General features: G+C 45.2%; 1 pseudogene; it reads left to right on the top strand.

Annotated features, from left to right (window-relative positions):
- The window catches only part of LOC148758874 (di-N-acetylchitobiase pseudogene), a 63,288-nt pseudogene extending 51,088 nt beyond the window's left edge, over positions 1–12,200 (top strand).
- Positions 12,201–12,625: the final 425 nt, after the last annotated feature.

Genomic DNA, 12,625 nt, shown 5'->3' with positions numbered 1-12,625 from the left:
AAACATAGATTTAGTAGCGAAAGGTTGGCCTCCTTGTTTAAGAATTCTAGCTGCCTTAGCTCTACTTTTAAGGGAAGCCTTAAAATTCACTTTTAATCAGCCTCTGAACATTTATACTCTTCATCAGGTAATAGATATCCTCCATGCTAAGGCTCCTCACTGGCTGTCAAACAGTCAGCTCAATACCAAACCCTGCTGTTTGACTCCCCAGACTTAACTATTAAGCCCTGCAATACGTTAAACCCCTCCACCCTTCTAAGGGATCCATCCACCCCAGAAGAGCACAGATGCTTAGAGGCCCGAAACCTCTCCCACTCTGCCCAGCAAGACCTAGAGGACACCCTGTTCCCAAACCCTGATGCCATGTGGTTCATGGATGGAAGTAGTTTCATTAGTCAGGGGCAGCGGAAGGTGAGTTACGCAGTTGTCTCCACATCAGAGATAATTGAGGCGAAACCCCTTCCCCTTTCAACATCAGCGCAGAAGGCCGAGCTCATCGCTCTAACCAGAGTGCTCCTCCTCGCCAAACACCTCAGAGTTGTCATCTATGCTGACTCTAAGTGTGCCCGCCATATCCTCCATGCTCAGGCAGCAGTTTGGCTAGAGGGGGTTTCCTCAGAGCCCAGACAGCCCCATTAGACATGGGGCCAAGATCCTCCAATTACTCGAACCAGTTTTGTCCCCCGCCAGAGTAGCTGTTATTCACTGCAGGGGACAGCAGTCCAACACAGATGAGATCTCCCAAGGCCACAATTCTGCAGACAAAACAGCCAAGCGGCTGCCCTGTCTACTATTAAGGTCCTTCCCCTCCTTTCAACCGGCTTTGCTTTTCAACCTAATTACACACCACAGGAGGCCCTAAGGCTTGGGAGAAGGGTTATACACCCAGCCCCCAGGGCTGGCTCATAGATCCACAGGGAAAGCTGTGAATCCCAGGAGCCTCCCAATGGAAATTTCTCTATCACTTCCATCATACTGAGGCAGGTTAGGGAGCATGTTGCTAGGTAGACGGGGGGGGGGGGGGGGGGGGGGGTCCCTGGTGGAATAAACAAAAAAGCAGCCGTATCCTGAAACTGCAGGCCCTGGAATGTCTCCTTCACTCCAGGACAGAGATATGAGAATATGCCTTGAGGTTAATAGATAATCTCAAATCCCTTCTGGCTGACAAAGGAGCAGATCTGATAGATAGGAATGGGTTATTTCGTTAATCCCTTCAGGATGGGCAAACATGAAGAACCTGATAGATGAATTCCCTTAGAAGGCTCCAGCCCCCCTCCCCAAGCAGGCGACGGAAGGTATAAAAGTAAGAGTTTTTGCCTCAGTCACTGGCCACCCCCATTCGGGACCCCCTCCCACTTGTGAGCTCTAATCCTTTGCTTTCAATAAACTATCCTCTTTGTAAAACTCTTGCCTCTCCTGGGTCCGTGTTTCCATTCTTCGGTCTCACGAGACGCTATCCTGGCCCACACCAAGAAACTGCCAGCAGATCCAACATCATTTTATCAATACCACCCACCATGGAGCTTAAGCACTCACTGAAATCATTGAGCAGCATTTCATAGGACAGAATATCTCCAGACTTGTCCCATATGCTTTAGAACTAACCCTAAAGGACACTGTAATCTCCTCTCCTCTTAGAATCCATCAGAGAAGAGGACAACTCCCAGGAGAAGACTGCAGATAGATTTTACTCATATGCCTCCCTGCAAGGGATACTGTAATATCCTCATTTTCATTGACACTTTCACAGGCTGGGTTGAAGCCATTCCTTGGAAAATAGAGCAAGACTCAGAGGTTACCCAGGCCTTACTGCAGGAAATCATCCCCCACTTTGGTCTACCCCTTCTTTACAGAGCAACAATGGAGCAGCTTTTATCTCCCAGATCACTCAGCAGGTCTGGGAGGCCCTCCAAACTGCCTACCACTTACACTCTGCCTGGCACCCCCAATCTTCAGGGAAGGTAGAAAGAGCTAATGGGCTCCTCAAGAAACACCACACCAGGCTCACCCAGGAACTACAACTCTCCTGGGTCCAGCTTCTTCCCCTAGCTCTCCTAAGGCTTAGAATTAGTCCTGGCTCAGACATACATCTCAGCCCCTTTGACCTACTCTATGGGAGACCATTCTTATCCACAGACCTCCTATTACACGCCGAGTTCAATGCTTTAGCTTATATGTCCTCCTAGGTCAAACACTTAAGGAACTACATTTATATGCTAAGACACACCTTCCAGCCCCAGACTGCTCCCTACCTACCTGGAACACCCAAGAATCAATCCTGGAGCCTGGGTCTTTCTGAAGGCCCTCCCCCACCAAGCAAAACCTCTTCAACCAACTTGGACATGTCCTTTCCAGGTGATCCTATCAATGCCCACGGCTTGGACACCTGTCCTGGATACACTTTACTCAGATAAAGCCTGCGCCTGAGCCAGACTCCAGCCTGGAAACAACAGCACCTGAAGATGCCACAGACACCTATTCCTGTGAATCAACGGAAGGAGTCACGCTCCTCTTTAAGAAGCAAGCAGGTAAGTCATGATTGACTGATGTTTTAAGGCACTTAAACACCACCGCGCCTCCACGACCAAATTATGCTCATGCAAGGCTTCCAGCCCATCCCCGCAGACGATCCTGAAACATCCTTCAGCCCCAGAGATCAGAGCCCCACCTCACAGTCTGGAGCCCCCACCCCAATCCAGTTTCTAGACAGAGCCACCAGGATTTTCCAAGTCCCAGTTGTTCCACCGTTTTTGACCAGCAATCTCGTAGGTAGGGACAGCTCTACGCCCCTGCCCAACTCTGAAGCTGTTACAGAAGATGGACCCTCATCCCAAATACTAAAGATTTTTCATTGCTGATCAGAGATGGGGGAATGTCAAGACAGAGGGATTGTAATGGTGGCATTAAATCTGAGGTTTGAATCTCTGGTATAATTTGATTTAACAAGTGTAATGTAGCTTGGAACTTTTTGAAAGCTTTTTTCTTTCTTTCCTCTGCTTCCTTTCCACCAACTGTAAATGATTCTACTTCCTACACACTTACTATGCAGACCAGTTTTAATGTTTCTATTTACTTGAGCCCATTGCTGGCCCTGTGACTTGGGAAAGGCTTTGCATCTGTGTGGGATCCACTCCTAGCTCCAACTTAAATTTACATAACATATGCTTCCTTCACCCCAACTGACAAAGCCTAACTCTCTAGAAAATTTCACTACAGGCTTAAGAAATGTACATCCTGAAAATATAAAACTAAGGATGAAACAAAGACGCGGGGCAGTACTTTCCAGCAGACTCTGCCCAGCCGACTCTCCTCTTACTTTAATAAATCTTCTGTATTTATATCTGACTCTCGTGAATCTTTCGCCGCCCACAAGCGAACAGCCACGACATAATTCACCCCTTTAAAGTGTACAGTTAGATGGTGTTTAGTGTAACCCCCAGGCTGGCTGGTAGAGTCAGTACGAGCAGCAGGAGATTACAAAGGCTGCAGCGCTAAGCGAGTTTGGACTCTGAGTGATTCCCCTGAGGCCTGACATTGCTTCTGAGAGGCGGAGGTGGCGGAACTCTGCCAACAGGTCTGCAAATCTGGTCACTGGTGGGAGAGAACCGGACCTGAAGGAAGAAGCCTGGAAGGGAGGCGGATGGGCGTCTCCCGGAGCGGGGTGTGAGCTGCGCTGCTCCTGGGCGAGATGCCCGCTTTGCGGGGAAGGCGGCAGGGGTCTGGGTGCCTCTGGGGTTGGGGCCCTAACGCTCGGTGGCTCAGACTGTCCAGCCGCACTGGGCTGCACTCACCGAGGTCTCAGCCGCCTGGGATCCTAAATCGCAGCGTTTTAGGTGAGCTGAAGGGGCCCCGCTGGCAGGGGTTCCTGGTGCTCTGGGTTTGTCTTGGGTTGGCCCAGGGCTCAGTGGACTTTCCGCGTGCTGAGGGAGGGGGCGTGGGAGAGAACGAGGGCCAGGAAAGGCGGGTGGGTGTCTCCCGGAGCCTGCCCACTGTATCACACCAAAATTGTCAGGATGCCAAGCTAGGTATATAGACTGAGACAGGAGATTCACATTTTTCTAACACTTTGAGAAGCAATTTCATTAGGCAAATATTTTCGAAAATGATGTTGAATAAGAAAATTAGCATTTTAGCCATTATTTTTGACATTCTTAATGAAACAAATTTGAAAATTCTAAGAAAAAGTAAAGATAGTTATTGTAAAGGCATTAATGGCAGGGTGCTCAGTCTTTAAATTAGTTGATCCAGCTGATAGGGAACCTGACCATAAAATGGTTCCCTGCCACGTGGAACCGACCTGAAATGTGGCCCAAGTGGAGAGAGAAGTCCCCAGCCTAAGCCCAAACCCATTTTCTCATAACCCCCCTCCAAGCCACACCCCGAGCCAATCACCAGAGGACACCTGCCTCTTCCCCGATTCAAGAAAGTCCCCAACCCATAAAAACCTGCTCAAAACCTTGCTAGGGGCTCAGTCTTTTGGGAAGGATCCCGCTGAGCCTGCCGGCGTAATAAAGCTGACTCTCCTAACTCTCTGAGTGCCTCTTGGGTTCTTTGAGGTCTTGGATTCTGCAACATTTGGTTCCCTGACTGGGAACCCAACCGCGCTGGCCCTTTGAGCCACCGGTTTGGGAAGAGGCAGGCCGCAGGGTGGCAGGAGAGCCAAGATGGGGCTAGGCGCGCTGTGCTGATTTCGGCAGGCCCAGGACCTGCGACCTCCCACCGGTTTCGGCCAGTGGCTCCCTGCCGGACCCCAGTAGGGAGAAAGGACGGACAACCAACCAGGACATCAGACACAGTAAGACCCCCGGGCCCAGACCCAGTTAAACCTGCCTACGGGCAGGAGGGGAGCCTGATCACCTCCCGCTGAGTCCCACTTCGGACTCCAGTTAGGGCCGTTCCGGGGGAGGGTGTCTTTCCTCCCTGACTGACTGTGTGTGTGCTTGGTCCCAAAAGGGATTCTGTGTGGATCCATGGCCTGTCGGCTACGGAACCCGAGTGAGCCCCAACCTGCGTTTCCATGGTAGCATCGTAAGGCATAACGGTGATTGGCACTCTCGGAGTGCGACCTGGCCCGGGGTTTATACAGACACACCTTAGCCAAGATGTACCCAAGGTTCCCGCAAGGGAAATGGCCAGGCGGGTGCCTCATTGAGACCCTTCCCTTGTCCGTGCGACACCAAACATCATGGGAGGGAAACACGGGAAGCCCACGGTTCTAGACTGTATGTTAAAGAATTTCAGGAGTTCCGGAAAAATGGCGGCGTGAGGTGAGCCTATGTAAAGCTCCCCTGGAATTTACAAAGAATCGAACAACAAAAACTCCACAAAGGACTCCCTGCACAGCAGACAGGCAAGACGAAGAGGCCCACTACCGACTGAAATCACCTACAGGTGGGAGATTTGCGCGAGTGGAGGGAGGAGGAAAGAGCGAAGTGCGCGGAGACGGAGCCACGCGGGCGCAGGACGCAGACGTCGCTCAGTGCGCCGAGCTCGCTGCTTCCCGGAACCACCGCAGCTGCGGGAGAGGGAAGAACTCGGACAGCTAGGGCTCCGCCAGGGCTCCACAGGGCTGAGGGGGCAGCATATAACACAGCTGAACCCAACGCTCACGGCAGAGACCTCGGAGAAAAGACTGAGGGAAAAAGGCTGAAAACGGTGGTTTAAGCCCGCACTGCCGAGCAGAGAACGGAAGCCTTAGGCACTGAGACTAGCCGCCCCCTCCCTCCCCTCCCAGAGCTCGCCCCGCCCCCACCTGCCCGGTGCTAGAAGCAGAACAGTAGCAGTGACAGATCAAAACAACAGAAAATTTGCTGTTTTGAGAACTGTGGACCACAGACACAGATTCACAGCCCAACTAGTTCCGGCAAAGGGGAGGGAGCTGTGGAAGCAGGACTGGCTGTGGTGGTGGTCGCTGCCATTGCTCTGGGCCACCTCTCACAACTCACCCCGCCCCTGACCCCACCTATCTGGGCGGATCCCTGCAGGAGTAAACAGAACTGCTGAAACATACGGGCTCTGAATCAGGAGCTGGAAGAGCTTTGGAACATCAAAAGCACTCTGCATACCCACCGGGACACTGCGCCCTGTGACCTAGATGAACTATTAACAGAGGAGAAGTCCGTCTCCCAGGGAATCCCCCCATTGTGTGAGAAGCAGGAATAGTGCAGAGAAAACAGCACTACCGTGTGGGAGAAGAAAAACAGATTGCAGTTGGAGAAATAATAAAACATTCTACCAACAAGTACTGGAAAACAAAAGAAAGACCTCTTCCTATCAACCTGTTGCAGAAGTCACTCCTGTAGATGTCTAGGAAGAGACATAGTAAACCAGTAATCGCCATGAATAACCAAGGCAACAAGATAGCTCAGAAAGAAAGTGAAAAATCTCCAGAGAAGGCACTTAAAGATACAGAAATATGTGACTTAAATGACAGACAATTCAAGATTGCAGGTCTGAAAAAACTCAATGAGATACAAGAAAACACAGATAGGCAGTTAAATGAACTCAGAAACTCAATCAAAGAACAGCATGAGCATTTTACGAAAGAGATTGAAATCTTAAAAAAGAACCAAATACAATTTCTGGAGATTAAGAACTCAATAGAAGAAATTAAGAATGAAATAACCAGCTTAGGTAGTAGAGTTGACCAGATGGAGCAAAGAATCAGTGACATTGAAGATAGAAACCTGGAAATGACACAAATAACAGAAGAAGAAATAGACTTGAGACTTAAAAGAAATGAAAGAACTCTACAAGAACTTTCTGACTCCATCAGAAAGAGCAATATAAGAATAATGGGCATACCAGAAGGAGAAGAAAGAGAGAAGGGAACAGACAATATATTCAAACAAATTGTCGATGAGAACTTCCCGAATTTGTGGACAGAACTGGACCCTCGAATCCAAGAAGCAAATAGAACACCTAGTTACCTCAATCCCAACAGGCCTTCTCCAAGGCACATTGTATTGAAGCTGTCTAAAATCAACGACAAAGAAAGAATCCTCAAAGCAGCCAGGGAAAAGGAGACGGTAACTTACAAAGGAAAGCCCATTCGATTTTCATCAGATTTTTCAGCAGAAACTCTACAAGCCAGGAGGGAGTGGAACCAAATATTCAAACTATTGAAACAGAGAAATCATGAGCCAAGAATAATATATCCAGCAAAGATATCCTTTAGATATGAAGGAGGAATAAAGACCTTTCCAGACATACAAAAGCTGAGGGAATTTTCTAATACACAACCTGCACTACAAGAAATACTAAAGAAGGCTATTCGACCACCATCAACAGGGACAATTTGTGGCAACCAAAACTCAAAAAGGGGGAGAGTAAAGGCCTGAACCGGAATACAGGAATGGAGAAAGTAAGCGTGCTGAAGAAAATGGAATACTCTAAATATCAAACTTTCTTTTACATAAACTTAAGGGTAACCACTCAAAAACAATCCAGAACTGAAATATATACTGTAATAAAAGAAGAAACAGAGGGAAACATCATAGAATATCACGACACAGAAATAATAGACAACAACAAAAAGGCAAAGAAACAATGGAGACATAGACCCACCAGAAAACTATAGATAGAATGACAGGAAATCCTCACATATCAATAATCACCCTAAATGTAAATGGACTGAACTCACCAATAAAAAGGCACAGAGTAGCAGATTGGATCAAAAAACTAAACCCAACCATATGCTGTCTCCAAGAGACACATCTCAGCTACAAGGACAAGCATAGGCTCAAAGTGAAAGGGTGGAAATTAACACTCCAAGCAAATGGTACCCAGAGAAAATCAGGTGTAGCCATAATGATATCAGATGAAACAGACTTCAGGGTGAAAAAGATAACAAGAGACAAAGATGGACATTTCATAGTGGTGACGGGGACTATACAACAAGAAGACATAACAGTCATCAATATTTATGCCCCCTATCAGGGAGCACTGAAATATACCAAACAACTATTAACAGAACTAAAGGGAGAAATTGACCAAAACACAATTATACTAGGGGACTTAAATACATCATTGACAGCTATGGATAGATCATCCAAACAGAAAATAAATAACGAAATAGTAGCCCTAAATTACACATTAGATGAAATGGACATGATTGACATTTATAGAGCACTTCATCCTAAAACATCAGACTATACATTCTTTTCTAGTGTACACGGAACATTCTCAAGGATAGACCATATATTGGGACATAAAACCAGTCTCAGCAAATTTAAGAAGATTGAAATCATACCAAGCATATTCTCTGATCACAAGTCTTTGAAATTGGATATCAACTGCAAAAAGAAATCGGGATAAAACACAAATACATGGAGATAAAACAACATACTTTTAAAGAAAGACTGGGTCAAGAAGAAGTTAAAGGAGAGATCAAAAGATACATAGAAACAAATGACAATGAAAATACATCCTACCAAAATTTTGGGGATGCAGCGAAAGCAGTTTTAAGAGGGACATTTATCTCATTACAGGCCTATCTCAAGAAACAAGAAAACTCCCAAATAAATAACTTCATGTTACACCTTAAAGAACTAGAAAAAGAAGAACAAGTGAAACCCAAGGTCAGCAGAAGAAAGGAAATAACAAAAATCAGAGCAGAACTAAATGAAATAGAGAACAAAAAGACAATAGAAAAAATAAATGTGACAAAGAGCTGGTTCTTAGAAAAGCTTAACAAAATCGACAAACCCTTGGCTGGACTCACTAAGATAAAAAGAGAGAAGACACTAATTAACAAAATCAGAAACGAAAAAGGGGAAGTTATCACGGACACCACAGAAATACAAAGGATCATCCAAGAATACTATGAAGGACTATATGCCACCAAATACAACAACCTAGAAGAAATGGACAAGTTCTTAGAAACATATAGCCTTCCAAGGCTGAACCATGAAGAACTGGAAAATCTAAACAGACCGATCACCAGTAACGAAATTGAATCAGTCATCCAAAACCTTCCCAAAAGCAAAAGTCCGGGACCAGATGGCTTCACTAGTGAATTCTACCAAACCTTCAAAGAGGATCTAATACCAATTCTGCACAAACTCTTCCAAAAAATTGAAGAAGAAACAGTACTCCCCAACTCATTTTATGAGGCCAACATTACCCTGATACCAAAACCTGGTAAGCACAGCACAAAAAACGAAAACTACAGACCAATATCTCTGATGAATACCGATGCAAAAATCCTAAATAAAATTCTAGCAAATCGAATACAACAATGCATTAAAAAGATTATTCATCACGACCAAGTGGGGTTCATCCCCGGGGCACAAGGATGGTTCAACATACGCAAATCCATCAATGTGATACATCACATAAACAAAATAAAGGACAAAAATCATATGATTATATCAATTGATGCAGAAAAACCATTTCACAAGATACATCAATTTATGATTAAAACGCTTAATAAAATAGGTATAGAAGGAAAATACCTTAACATAATAAAGGCCATATATGACAAGCCCTCTGCTAATCTCATAATTAATGGAGAAAACTGAAGCCCTTTGCTCTACGTTCAGGAACAAGACAGGGATGTCTCCTATCACCTCTGCTTTTCAACATAGTGTTGGACGTCCTTGCCAGAGCAATCAGGCAAGAGAAAGAAATAAAAGGCATCCAAATTGGGAATGAAGAAGTTAAATTATCACTCTTTGCAGATGACATGATGCTATATATAGAAAACCCTAAAGACTCCATCAAAAGCTATTAAAAACAATCAACGAATACAGTAAAGTTGCTGGCTACAAAATCAACGCACAAAAGTCCATTGCCTTCCTATATACTAACAATGAAATCTCAGAAAAAGAAATACAAAAAACAATTCCTTGTGCAATTGCAGTAAAAAGAATAAAATACCTAGGCATAAACTTAACCAAGGATGTGAAAGACCTATATGCTGAAAACTATAAGACATTTTTGAAAGAAATTGAAGAAGACACAAAGAAATGGAAAGACATTCCATGCTCATGGATTGGAAGAATCAACATAGTTAAAATGGCCATATTACCCAAAGCAATATACAGATTCAATGCAATCCCCATCAAAATCCCAATGGCATATTTTAAAGAAATAGAACAAAGAATCATCAGATTTGTTTGGAACCACAAAAGACCCCGAATAGCCAAAGCAATCTTAAGGAAAAAGAACAATAATGGAGGTATCACACTTCCTGACTTTGGCTTGTACTACAGGGCTACAATAATCAAAACAGCATGGTATTGGCAGAAAAACAGACACATAGACCAATGCAATAGAATTGAGAACCCAGAAATAAAACCACATAAATATGGACAGATAATTTTTGACAAAGAAGCTAAAAACATACAATGGAGCAAAGACAGCCTCTTCAATAAATGGTGCTGGGAGAATTGGATAGCCACGTGCAAAAGAATGAAACTGGACTGCTATTTGTCACCATGTACCAAACTTAATTCAAAATGGATCAAAGACTTAAGCATAAGACCTGACACAATAAACTGCATAGAAGAAAACATAGGTACTAAACTTATGGACCTTGGGTTCAAAGAGCATTTTATGAACTTGACTCCAAAGGCAATGGAAGTAAAAGCTAAAATAAACGAATGGGACTATATGAAACTTAAAAGTTTCTGCACAGCAAAAGAAACCATTGACAAAATAAAGAGGCCACCAACTGAATGGGAGAAGATTTTTGCAAACAGTGCCTCCGATAAGGGGCTAGTATCCAGAATATACAAGGAACTCATGCAACTCAACAACAAAAAAACAAACAACCCAATTGAAAAATGGGCAGAGGACTTGAAGAGACATTTCTCCAAAGAGGACATACAAATGGCAAATAGACATATGAAAAAATGCTCAACATCACTAATCATCAGAGAAATGCAAATCAAAACCACAATGAGATATCACCTCACCCCAGTCAGAATGGCTATCATCAACAAGACAAATAGTAACAAGTGTTGGAGAGGCTGTGGAGAAAAAGGAACCCTCATACACTGTCGGTGGGAATGCAGACTGGTGCAGCCGTTATGGAAGGCAGTGTGGAGGTTCCTCAAAAAATTACGAATAGAATTGCCATATGACCCAGCAATCCCTCTCCTGGGTATCTACCCAAAAAATCTGAAAACATTTAGAGATAAAGACATGTGTGCTCCAATGTTCATTGCAGCTTTGTTTTCAGTGGCCAAGACATGGAAACAACCAAAATGTCCTTCGATAGATGAATGGATAAAGAAGTTGTGGTATATATACACAATGGAATACTATTCGGCGGTAAGAAAAGATGATACAGGAACATTTGTGACAACATGGATGGATCCTGAGAGAGTAATGCTGAGCGAAATAAGTCAGACAGAAAAAGCAGAGAACCATGTGATTTCACTGATATGTGTATATAAACCAAAAACAACAAAAGAACAAGACAAACAAATGAGAAACAAACTCATAGACACAGATAATAGTTTAGTGGTTGCCAGAGGGTAAGGGGGTGGGGGGTGGGAGATGAGGGTAAGGGGGGTCGAATATATGGTGATGGAAGGAGAACTGACTCTGGGTGATGAACACACAATGGGATTTATAGATGATGTAATACAGAATTGTACACCTGAAATCTATGTAATTTTACTAACAATTGTCACCCCAATAAATTTAATAAAATTAAATTAAAAAAAAAAAAGAATTTCAGGAAAGGTTTCAGAGGCGACTACAGGGTCAAAATGACCCCTGGACATCTCTGCACTTTATGTGAGCTGGAATGGCCAGGTTTTGACATGGGATGACCCCCAGAAGGCACTCTTGACTTCCCCACGATTCTCTGAGTCTACATAGTTGTCACTGGGACCCCAAGATATCCAGACCAGTTCCCTTACGTTGACTCATGCTTGGAAATAGCCTGAACCCTCTTCCTTGGGTATGGTTCTGCTCCAATAATAAGGGACAGTCCAGGATCTTTGTTGCACGGAATCTGTGAGGCCGCACCTAGAGAGAGGCGACTAAGACCATATACCAGGGAGACCCTGATGAAGAGCCGATACCACCTCCATATGCTCCATGGCCAACGGCTAACGCGTCCCCGGCACTCCCAGACACTCCGCCTCCGTCCGAACCCCCTGAGTCGACACCCGACCTCCCAAACCCTCCCCAGGAGGCCCCTGATCCTCAACACCAACCCTCACCAGGACCTGGTAGCCAACTAAGGTCCAGGGATACACCTCTACTTCAGCTGCCGCTCCAAGAGACCAGAGGGCCAGACCAAGTGGGAAACAATGGGACCCTCCAGCCAGGACGCCCCATCATCTACTACTAGCCCTTCTCCACCACTGACCTGTTAAATTGGAAACATCATACCCCAGCATACTAAGAGAAACCACAAGCCATGATAGACATTATAGAGTCTGTCTTCCTCACCCATTGCCCCACCTGGGAAGACTGTCAGCAGCTCCTCCAAACGCTCTTCAACACTGAAGAGCGCTGACGGATCATACAGGGGGCAAGGCAGTGGCTAGAAGAAGTGGCCCCTGGGGAAGTCCTGGATGCTGCCACCTGGGCGACTGAGGCTGCTCCGGATGCATGGCCTCATTGGGACTTTAATACTGAAGTGGGGAGAGGCACAATCCGCCGA

The sequence above is a fragment of the Rhinolophus sinicus genome, chromosome 2 (assembly GCF_057876585.1).
Source record: "Rhinolophus sinicus isolate RSI-liver-muscle chromosome 2, RSI-T2T, whole genome shotgun sequence".
Lineage (NCBI taxonomy): Eukaryota > Metazoa > Chordata > Mammalia > Chiroptera > Rhinolophidae > Rhinolophus > Rhinolophus sinicus.
This window is presented reverse-complemented; position numbering and strand designations above follow the sequence as displayed.